At 46.2% G+C, this 12,003-nt stretch overlaps 1 protein-coding gene across 9 annotated transcripts in view; it reads left to right on the forward strand.

Annotated features, from left to right (window-relative positions):
* Positions 1–1,424: 1,424 nt before the first annotated feature.
* SGSM3 (small G protein signaling modulator 3) overlaps positions 1,425–12,003 on the forward strand; it is a 37,137-nt gene continuing 26,558 nt past the window's right edge. For all 9 annotated transcript variants that reach the window (XM_035300231.3, XM_078334634.1, XM_078334640.1 and 6 more), the window contains exon 1: positions 1,425–1,517. The gene's annotated coding sequence lies outside the window, so the exon portion shown is untranslated. The remainder of the gene's footprint in view (positions 1,518–12,003) is intronic.

Consider the following 12,003-nt stretch of genomic DNA (forward strand, 5'->3'; position numbering starts at 1 on the left):
ATTAGCTGGGTGTGGTGGCGGGTGCCTGTAATCCCAGCTACTCAGGAGGCTGAGGCAGGAGAATTGCTTGAACCAGAGAGGCAGAGGTTGCAGTGAGCCCACATCATGCCATTGCACTCCAGCCTGGGTGACAGAGCTAGACTCCCTAAAAAACAAAAACAAAAAAACCCAGGAGAGGAGAGCCTGATATTTGTAAACATAGCTTTAGTGGAAGCACAAGGGTTAGGAGCCTTGAATGGTGAAATATGAACCCTGAGTGGACGTGAGGGTGAGACGTTAGACTTGAGACAGGAATTGCACAGCATAGGATCTGACACAGAAGGTACTCAGAAAATTTTGTTTTCCCGCTGGGCATGGTGGCACGTGCCTGTAGTCCCAGCTACTAGGGAGGCTGAGGCAGGAGAATAGCTTGAACCCAGGAGGCAGAGGTTGCAGTGAGCCGAGATCGCGCCACTATACTCCAGCCTGGGTGACAGAGCGAGAGACTCAGTCTCAAAAAAAAAAATTCGTTTTCCTTCCTGAGCGCAGGAGGACTCCCAACCTTTCCATTCCGTGTGGTCAGTGAGGGAGCAAACTGACTTGAGAATGCTGCTGTTAGGTTCGCCTGCCACAGAGGAGAGTACGCCTTGACCTCAATCTTCATTCTCTGGTTCAAGTGAACTCTGCTTCTGCGTCTGCTGAATCCCCCGGGCCGACTGCCCCTAGACGGCCGAGGCCACCTCAGCTTCTCTTGAACCAGAGAATGGATAATGAGTTCAAGTTTTTAACAATTTTTATTTAAATAAACAGCTTTGTAAATAGTTTTGTGTCTTGGTCTCTCTCTCTCTCTTTTTTTTTTTTTTTAAGAGGGAGTTCTCACTCTGGCCAAGGCTTTTTTTTTTTGAGACGGAGTTTTGCTCTTGTTACATAGGCTGGAGTGCAATGGCGCGATCTGGGCTCACCGCAACCTCCGCCTCCTGTCTGGCCCAGGCTTAAGTGCAGTGTCGCAATCTGGGCCGACTGCAACTTCTACCTCCTAGGCTCAGACAATTCTCCCACCTCAGCCTCTCGAATAGCTGCGCACCACCATGCCCAGTTAATTCTTGTATATTTAGTACAGATGGGTCTCAAACTCCCGGGCTCAAGCGATCCGCCCGCCTAGGCCTCTCAAAGTGTTGGGATTACAGGCATCAGTCCCCGTGCCTGGCCTAGGTAAAAAATATTAGAAAATGAGCAAGTGATTTGCAGCGTCTATCTCCCACCTTGACTGCTGGTCCACACCCTACTGTCCTAAGCTGCTCAGGCTGCGGTGCAGACGAGAGGAAAACCGCTATGCCTGCCAGCCTTGGGAATGGGGCGCAGAGCTCCTGGCCGCGTCCCGCCAAGTGGGCGGGAACAACTACAGCCCCCAGCGTGCCTCGCGGTCGCCCGTGCCCCGCCGCGCTGCGCGTGCGCGTAGGCGCCGTTGAGCCCTGACGGTGTGAGCCTGGAAGCTGCTAACCCAACCCGGATTGGCGCTGAGGTGGCCCGCGGGGCAGGTGAGTGCAGGGCGGGAGTCGGCGGGGACAGTTCCCCTTAGGCGGGGGCTGCGGGGCAGCTGTGGTCTGACTGTCCGACCGAGGGATTCACCGGCCGAAGGCGCCCGCGAGAGAGAAGCACCGCTTCGGGCCGGAGAGCCGGCGGGCCGACCTCGCTTGCGCCGCGGGTGGAATGGGGGCCCGGGGGCGCTGCGGGTCGTGGAGGTCGGCTGCGTCCCCCGGGCCGGCTGCCCCTAGACGGCTGAGGCCATCTCAGGGGTCCGGGGCGTGAGCCGGAATCCACCGCGCTGGCAGTCGGGAGCGGTTTTCTTGAAACTGCGCCTGATGCGGGGGGGGGGTTAGAAAAAGTCCGGCTGGCTCGGGCACCGGGACAGCTGCTGACTCCTCCTCAGGTTAACTTGCGGCTTTCCCTTGAGGATTCAGATCCAGGTGCAGAACCCGAGCTCCAATCAGGCTGAGACTCGGAACAGCGGTGTGTCTGCATCTTAGCACCGGGGAAACTGAGGCATGCGTTAGCCTGAATCACCCGGTGTGCATAGGACTGGAATTTTGGAAATTATCCTCATACTTAGTTTACTGATCTAGGCTCTTTTTTATTTGGAGAGAAAAAGATGTTTGAAAGGTTGTTTTCAGTGACTGGGTGACTAGGGTATCTTCCAGTCTCGCGCTGTACGTTTGTGGCGGGTTGATGGCTCCTTTCTGTGTGTTTTGTGGTGGCATGGAGATGTCTTGGAATATTCCACACTGAAAGGTTTGTGATTAGGTTTGTAGGCGCATAAATTTCCCACTTTTTCTGCTCATCTCTTTTAGTTCCAATTCTCTCTGCACTCCAAACAGTTGAATTACATATTTGCTTTACACTATTTCTGTTCTTGGTGATTAATTTGTATTTATTTATTTATTGACAGTTTCGCTCTTGTCACCTAGGCTGGAGTGTAATGCCCTGATCTCGCCTCAGCTCACTGCAACCTTTGCCTCCCGGGTTCAAGTGATTCTCCCGCCTCAGCCTCCCCAGTAGCTGGAATTACAGGCGCCTGCCACCATACCCAGCTAATTTTTGTATTTTTAGTAGAGATGGGTTTTTGCTATGTTGGCCAGATTGGTCTCAACACCTGACTACAGGTGATCCACCTGCCTCGGCCTCCCAAAGTGCTGGGATTACAGGCCTGAGCCACCGTGTCCGGCCCGATTAATTTGTAATTCTGTAGATCGATATCTTTCCTGGCTTTTGTTAATTCTTGGCTTTTGTTAATTCTAAGTGAATGTGGCGTTTTCATCCCTAATTATCACATTGGCCTGAGTTTTAGTTCTTCTCCCTGTCCCTTTTTAAGTGTGGAGGTGTGTGGCCTGGGAGGGAGGGGAGAGGGTGAGGTGTTGATCATGGGTAATAGTTGAACATAACTCATGACCAGAACATCAGAAGACTGTGGACAAATAATTGTTTCAATATAAAAATGCATACGTCCTGAATCTGGGAAGTGTCAGGTTAATAGAAAAGTGAACTGGGGTAGAACATCACAGAAATGAACCCCACATTAGGGTGAGATATTGAGACGGGAACTGAGGAGATAATCATCTCTTTCATTTTACTGCCATGTTTCTGTGCCTGGAGTGAATGTGAGAATGCCTTGCTGGTTCAGAAGCTTAAAAAAAAGTTCTGTGTGTTTTCAGTTTTTCTCTTCTTAGTTCTCAATGAAGGTTTTGGCAGAAACCCAAAATCTTGTACATTTGATAATTTAACATCTGTTTCATCTGCTTACTCTCCTCCAGATAGTCTTTATTAAGCTGGTGACGTCAGTAATTTTCCACAGCAGCCATTCATAAGCTCATCCAGACTCAAAAGGAAATGGGAATAGCACAATGGGTGTTACAAAAGGAAAAAAGATCCTGTTTCTTTGCCATCACACACGCAGATTTAGAGAATCTAGACTAGAGCGCAAGATACGTAGGAGGGGTCAGAACACCAATGTCCAGGCTCCTACCTATAGTGATAATCATTGAAACCGTTTCTTGAATAGAGTCTAACAGACTCTAAATTCTGCTCTGACTCTGCTGTACTACCTAGTCAACACCTGTGTTCAAGTCTTTCTCATTCATAAAAAAAAATATGAAACTTCCCTGTGATCATAATTTTCCTTCAAATTACTACATTTATCCTACTTTTCCTTTCTAGACTTATCCTTAAGAAGCAGACTCTACATGCTTCTCCTCCATTTACTCACTGGCTTCTATCCTCAACTCTGTTGAAACTACTCATGAATTCCTCTCAACGATTTACTGAATATCTACTGTGTATATCATCTTCCAGACTTACAAAGATGGCTAAGACACAGTTCTTGCCCTCAGGTGGTTTAGGGATTAATGAGAGAGAGAGGGTAGTTTATACATGTCAGTATAAACTGCTGATAGGGCAGTTTTTATAGTTAGAGAGTTGGGGGAGGAACGCTTGAGAAGATGTCACTAGACTGACAACACAGAGAAAGCTTAAATTGTTCTGGACTGTAGTGTCAAGAGTGCATGTTCAGGCATATACTTTTAGGGCAAAGCTCTATCCACTGAGAGATGACATGGTTCAAAGATACGGTATAGGCTTTAGAGTCTGACAGACCCGGTGACTGAGCCGCGGTTTCTTCTTTGTAATGCTTCCCTGCAGTGTAAGCTCTATGAAAGTAGGGCTTTGTGGCTGGGCGCAGTGGCTCACGCCTGTAATCCCAGCACTTTGGGAGACCAAGGTGGGTGGATCACGAGGTCAAGAGATCGAGACCATTCTGGTCAACAAGGTGAAACACCATCTCTACTAAAAATACAAAAATTAGCTGGGCATGGTGGTGCGCGCCTATAGTCCCAGCTACTCAGGAGGCTGAGGCAGGAGAATTGCCTGAACCCAGGAGGCGGAGGTTGCGGTGAGCTGAGATCGCACCATTGCACTTCAGCCTGGGTAACAAGAGCGAAACTCCGTCTCAAAAAAAAAAAGCAGGGCTTTGTGTTGTTCACCACCTCACCCCCATCTCCCAGAACAGTGGTAGGTGAGCAGTAAGTATCTGTTGAATGAGGCCCAGCATGTGGCTCACGTCTGTAATCCCAGGACTTTGGGAGGCCAAGGAGGGAGGATCATTTGAGCCCAGGAGTTCAAGACCAGCCTGGGTAACATGGCAAGACCCTATCTCTACCAAAAAGTAAAATGACCAGTCATGGTGATGTGTGCCTGTGGTCCCAGCTACTCGGAAGGCTGAGGCAGGAGGATTGCTTGGGCTCAGGAGGTTGAAGCTGCAGTGAGCCATGTTTCCACCTACTCTAGCCTGAGGAAGAGAATAAGACTGTGTCTCAAAAACATGGTACTAGTACTATCACTAGTAGCATATGACTGAAATAATAGGCTGTACTACCTTATCAACAACTGTGTTCAAGTCTTTCTCATTGAGAAAGTTTTCAGTGTGGCTTATGAACTGATTTGGACAGCACCGTTGTTTGAATGCTACATACATAATCACCTCCCCTTTTTAAAATTTAGGCTTACTAATGTATGCTCACCATTTATAAATGAGGAGAGATACATTCACCTATTTTCAGTAGGTTCAGTGAACTGTTAACTCTCTCTTCTAACATATGCCTCTTCTGCAGTTATAAACATATTTCTGCTTTTCTAAGTGTGATACATGTTTTGTATTTGTTTTCCATCAAGTCAGAAGTGAGATTGACATCAGAAATGACATTGACAGGCCAAGAGTGGTGGCTGATGCCTGTAATCCCAGCACTTTGGGAGGCCAAGGTGGGTGGATCACCTAAGGTCAGGAGTTTGAGACTAGCCTGAGCAACATGGTAAAATCCTGTCTCTGCTAAAAATAAAAAAATTAGCCAGGTATGGTGGCAGGCACCTGTAATTCCAGCTACTCAGGAGGCTGCAGCAGGAAGCTGAGGCAGGAGAATCGCTTGAACCCGTCTGTGAGGCAGAGGTTGCTGTGAGCCGTGACTGTGCCATTGCACTCCAGCCTGGGTGACAAGAGCGATCTCGATCTCAAAAAGAGAAAGAAATGAGATTGACAGCATCAATTCAGTTTTTAAAAATCTTATTCTTCGAAAGGTATAATTTCAAATTAAGACAAAGATAATTTTGTTTTCCACTACAACATAATGATGTGACTTTTCCCAGCCTTCTCTAGATATCTAGTTATCCTGCAAGCTAACATTCTAAAGACATGAAACAAGCTGGGCATGGTGGCTTATGCCTGTAATCCTAGAGCTTTGGGAGGCTGGGGTGGAAGGCTTCTTACTGGAGCCCAGAAGGTCAAGACCAGCCTGGGCAACATGGTGAGACCCTGCCTCTACAAAAAAATTAATAAAAATTAACCACATGTGGTGGCATGTACTTGTGGTCCCAGCTACTCTGGAGGCTGAGGCAAGAGGATCACTTGAGCTCAGGATATTGAGGCTGTAGTGAGCCATGATCACACCACACATCCCACCCTGGGTGATAAAGGGAGACCCTGTCTCAGAAAACTAAAAAAAAAAAAAAAAAAAAAAAACCAGATCATTTCCTTTTTTCCTCTCCTGTGTTTGAGTTCATTTGTAAATATCCTTAATTGTGTTACTTGGGGATAGGGTTAAAGTCCAAATACCACTTTTTTTTTTTAACTTTTGAAAACAGTATGGTAGTCAGGAGCACCAACAATGAAGTTCAACTTCTGGCTGTACTGCTTGCTTGATTGACAGGGTCTTGCCGTGTTGCCCAGGTTGGAGTGCATCGGCATGATCATAGCTCACTGACACCTCCAACTGCTGGACTTGAGAGATCCCCCTGCCTTGCTCTCATGAGCTGCTGCGATTACAGGCACATGCCACTGCACCCGGCCTGGCTTTACCACTTTAAACTTTGAGAACTTATAAGTTATCTGTCTGATGCCTCATTTCTCTCACCTGCAAAAATGGAATAATTAGTGCTACTCATAGTAATAGCTAATACGTATTATGCATTTGCTATATATACCCCTCACAGTTCTAAGAATTTTACCTGTGTTAACTCACAGTCCTCACATCAGCCCTATGGATGGTTAGTATTATGTCCATATACAGGTGAGGCACCAGTCACAGAAACAGTAACTTGCTGAAGGTTGCATAAGGCAGGGTAGAGTCAGGATTTGAACTTAGTCTGACTCTAGAGTTTTTGCTCATAATCTCCACCTTCATATTTTTTTGTTTTTTTTAGCATATCAATAAATAGAGTAGTTTTGAAGATTAAATATAATCTATATAAAATGGCTGTGACAAGCATTTACTGTATTAAGTACTGCAGTTAGCTTCGAGTTTATAAAGCATTTTGCACACATTTTCTTTGATTATCATAGGAACTACCAAATATGTTTGTGACCATGACTGTCTGACAGGAAACAGGCACAAATGTGGTCACTTTCCCAGGCATACAGCATGTGTAGAGAAAGTACCCTGGTTTTGCTCCTCCATATCTTGATTATGTGGAATTTGAAGCATCATATTTTGAGATAATTTAGTAGACGTAGGTTATTTTGGCTTGTCCAGCATCCAGTCCAGGTTCTTCTGGGAATAACAGCTCAGCTTTGCTTTGGAGAACAGTTCATCTCTGACCAACTAGGTGGTAGGCACACATGGCTCAGGTCAGGCCAACAGATGTTAGGCAAATAGATGCTTTCCTCCTTTAATTGGAAGCTTTGGTTGAATGATACAATAACAATAAAATTCAATAAACAGTTGCAGCTCCTTCATCACAACCACAGCTAATTCCTAATATCTGGATACTAGAGCTGCTGTTTTCTACCATCTGATTCTTCAGCTTATCCTCATTTCTTTTTTTCTTTTCTTTTTTTTTTTTTTTTTTGAGACGGAGTTTCGCTCTTGTTACCCAGACTGGAGTGCAATGGCGCGATCTCGGCTCACTGCAACCTCCGCCTCCTGGGTTCAGGCAATTCTCCTGCCTCAGCCTTCTGAGTAGCTGGGATTACAGGCACGCACCACCATGCCCAGCTACTTTTTTGTATTTTTAGTAGAGACAGGGTTTCACAATGTTGACCTGGATGGTCTCGATCTCTTGGCCTCGTGATCCACCTGCCTCGGCCTCCCAAAGTGCTGGGATTACAGGCTTGAGCCACCGCGCCTGGCCAGTTTATCCTTATTTCTATGCCCTACTACATACCCTTTCAATACATTCCTGTCTTTCATAACTTAAGTTGTCCAAGTCAGTTTTGGTGGCTTGCAGCTGAGACTCCCTTACTGTTATAGGCATGAGACCATGTCACTTAAAATAGGCCTGGCGTGGTAGCTCATGCCTGTAATCTCAGCACTCTGCGAGGCCAGGGCAGGCGGATCCATTGGGCTAAGGAGTTTGAGACCAGCCTGGGCAACATAGTGGAAACCTATCTCTGCAAAAAAAATTTAAAAATTATTAATAGCTGGGCATGGTGGCATGTGCCCGTAGTCCCAGCTACTTGGGAGGCTGAGGTGGGAGGACCATTTGATCTTGAGAGTTCAAGGCTGTAGTGAGTTGTGACAGTGCTACTGTACTCCAGGCTAGGTGACAGAGCAAGACTCTGTCTCAAAAAAAAAAAAAAAAAAAAAAAGTTAAAATAATCAGCTAACTTTAACCTGAAGAGGAGAGGAATCTTAGAGACCTGGGTATCTTCAAATGTCTGAAATACATCACATACAAAGTACCCCTAAAAAGACCAGAGTAGATATTATTAGCAAACATATTTCTGCCCAAGTTAAAGCCTAAGGCAGGGCTATCCATGGATGGACAGATTGTCTTGGTACATGGAGATAGATACATCCACCAGATTGTTCAGGCCGAGACAAGATGGTCACCTGGGAGGAGTAATATGGGCTTAGTAATCTAATGGGGACTGGATGTGGTGGCTCATGTGTGTAATTCTGCTTTGGGAGGCTGAGGCAGGATGATCGCTTGAGTCTAAGAGTTCAAAACTACCCTGGGCAACATAGCGAGACCAATATCCTCTACAAAAAAAATAAGAAAATTAGCCAAACATGATGGTGTGTGCCTAGCTGCACCACCTAGCTAGTCCTAGGTGGTCCTGTACCACCTCCCAAGTCCTAGCTGCTTGGGAGACTGGGATGGGAGGATTGAGCCCAGCAGTTTGAGGTTATAGTGAGCTGTGATGGTGCCACTCATTCCAGTCTGGGTGACAGAGCAAGACCCTGTGTGTATTAAAAATAATAATATGGCCGGGCGCAGTGGCTGATACCTGTCATTCTAGAATTTTGGGAGGCCAAGGGAGGCAGATCACTTGAGGCTGGGAGTTTGAGACCAACCTGGCCAACATGGCAAGACCCTGTCTCGGCCGGGCATAGTGGCTCACGCCTGTAATCCAAGCACTTTGGAGGCCAAGGTGGGCGGATCACCTGAGGTCGGGAGTTCAAGACCAGCCTGACCAACATGGTGAAACCCCGTCTTTAAAAAAAAAAAAAGAAAGACCCTGTCCCTACCAGAAATACAAAAAATTAGCCTGGTGTGGTGGCACATGCCTATAATCCCAGCTACTCAGAAAGCTGAGGCAGGAGAGGAACGTGAGAGGCGGAGGTTGCAGTGAGCTGAGATCACACACTGCACTCCAGCCTGGGCGACAGAGTGAGACTATCTCAAAAAACAAAACAAAACCCAATAATAATAATAATAATAATAATCTAATGGACTTTTGTACTGAATGAACTGTAAAGTTCTCTCCAATGTTAAGATAATGATTCTCTAATTGAAATCTAAATCTGCAGACTCTAAGACCTGGAGTTCTCTCTAGAAGATTTACCTCCTTTTCCTCACTTTTCCGACCTAGTCTCTTATACGCCTGCTTCCCCACCTACATGCCGCTCTTTGCTTTCGACTTCTGCTTCCATCAGCTCCTCACCTTCTTCAGGTGTTTGCTCTGCTCGGATTTCACATTCTTACTGAGCCTTCCCTGACCACCTAATTTAGAATAGCAGCTTCCTGAAAGTGCCTGTGGCTCTTCCTGCCTCATTTTACTCTATAGCACTGTTCATCATCTGACATACAACACAGTTTGTTATTAATTTTTTAAGTCACTTCTTTCTCCTCTAGGATGCTGGGGCTTTGAAAGACGGGATTTCTATTTTGAATACTGTGTTCCCAGCACTTAAAACAGTGCCTGGTACATAATAGGCACTCAATAAACATGTTGATTGAATGAGTATTTCCTCAACACAGAGTCACCATTGGGTCTGCTTTGTGGTCTAGGAGAATATCCAGCTCGTGCTGTCCACTTTGTACCTTTTCTCTATTGCTTCCCTTACTCACTGGTGACTTTCTCTTTTCTTCTTCTCTTTGGATCACAACATTTCAAGACCAGAAGTCTGAGATCCTCCCCTTCATAAGGATCAGAGGTCCCTATGTAACACAGCTAATGAATGAAAGATGTGGAGTGGAGGGTGACTGACTGAGATAACAGAGATTGTTTATCTCTGTTAAACTGTGGTCCCCCTAAATCTTGCTCAGTTCAGGCCCTTGCATTGCCTGCTATAGATACGCATATCCCTTACTGAGTTATTAAGTAAATCTCTCTTTTTCATGAAGCCTTTTCCATATTAACCTGTAGTTATCTCTTTATCTCTTTGAACTTCGATAATATTTGTGGTCTCTGTTATTATTATTAAGGCAGGGTCTCACTTTGTCACCCAGGCTAGAGTGCAGCAGCACGATTTCCACTCCCTGCAACCTCCACCTTCCAGGCCTAAGCAATTCTCGGAACCTCAGCGTTCCGAGTATCTGGGACTACAGACATGAACCACCATGCCCAGCTAATTTTTGTATTTTATTTTTGAGACGGAGTCTCGCTCTGTTGTCCAAGCTGGAATTCAGTGGCACAATCTCAGCTGACCACAACCTCCGCTTCCGGGTTCAAGTGATTCTTCTGCCTTAGCCTCCTGAGTAGCTGGGACTATAGGTGCATGCCACCACACCTGGCTAATTTTTGTATTTTTAGTAGAGAAAGGGTTTCACCACATTGGCCAGGCTGGTCTCAAATTCCTGACCTCGTGATCTGCCTGCCTTGGCCTCCTAAAGTATTGGGATTACAGGTGTGAGCCACGGCGCCCGGCCTAATTTTTGTATTTTTTGTAGAGATGGAGTTTTGTCATGTTACCCAGGCTGGTCTCGAACTCCTGGGCTCAAGTGATCCATGAGCCTCGGCCTCCCAAAGTGCTGGGATTATAGGTTTGTGCCATTGTGTCTGGCCTGGTCTCTCTTATTAGTCATCTGACATATGAGAGAGATTTACTTAATAACTCAGTAAGGGATATGCATATCTGCAGCAGACAGTGCAAGGGCCTGAACTGAGCAGGACTTACGGGGAACCAAGTTTAACAGAGATAAACAGATAAACAATCCAGCACCTTTTTTTTTTTAAACCATGAGTTGCTATAATTTTTTTTTTTTTTGAGAAAGGGTCTCACAAGCTGGAGTGTAGTTGTACGATCTCAGCTTACTGTAACCTCTGCCTTCCAGGTTCAAACAGTTTTCCTGCCTTCATAACAGCTGGGATTACAGGCACGTGCCACCACACTTGGCTAATTCTTATATTTTTAATAGAGATGGGCTTTCACCATGTTTGCCAGGCTGGTCTCAAACTCCTTACCTCAAGTGATCTGCCTGCCTCTGCCTCCCAAAGTGCTGGGATTACAGGTGTGAGCCACCAAACCCAGCCTATAACTTTTTTTTTATTCTTTTTTTTAAAGACGGGGTTTCACCATGTTGGTCAGGCTGGTCTTGAACTCCCGACCTCAGGTGATCCGCCCGCCTTGGCCTCCAAAGTGCTTAGATTACAGGCGTGAGCCACCAAACCCAGCCTATAACTTTTTTATTTTATTTTTATTCTTTTTTTTTTTTAAAGACGGGGTTTCCCCGTGTTGGTCAGGCTGGTCTTGAACGCCCGACCTCAGGTGATCCGCCCGCCTTGGCCTCCAAAGTGCTTGGATTACAGGTGTGAGCCACCATGCCTGACCAACTTTTTTTTTTTTTTTGAGATGGAGTCTCACTCTGTCACCCTGGCTGGACTGCAGTGGCATGATCTCGGCTCACTGCACCTCTGCTGCCCAGGTTCAAGTGATTCTCCTGCTTTAGCCTCCCAAGTATCTGGGATTACGGACACCTGCAACCATGCCCGGCTAATTTTTGTATTTTTAGTAGAAATGGGATTTCACCATCTTGATCAGTGTGGTCATGAACTCCTGACCTCGTGATCCACCTGCCTCAGCCTCCCAAAGTGCTGGGATTACCAGAGTGAGTCACCTTGCCCAGCCTGTAACTTTTGTCATAACAATAGGCTGGGCTCACACCTGTAATTAAAGCATTTTGGGAGGCCAAGGTAGGATGATTGCTTGAGCCCAGGAGTTTGAGACCAGCCTGGGCAACATACTGAGACCCTGTCTACATAAATAACAAAAAATTAGCAGGATGTGGTCATGTGTGCCTGCAGTCCTAACTTCTCAGGAA

Source organism: Callithrix jacchus, chromosome 1 (assembly GCF_049354715.1).
Source record: "Callithrix jacchus isolate 240 chromosome 1, calJac240_pri, whole genome shotgun sequence".
In the NCBI taxonomy this organism is placed as follows: domain Eukaryota; kingdom Metazoa; phylum Chordata; class Mammalia; order Primates; family Cebidae; genus Callithrix; species Callithrix jacchus.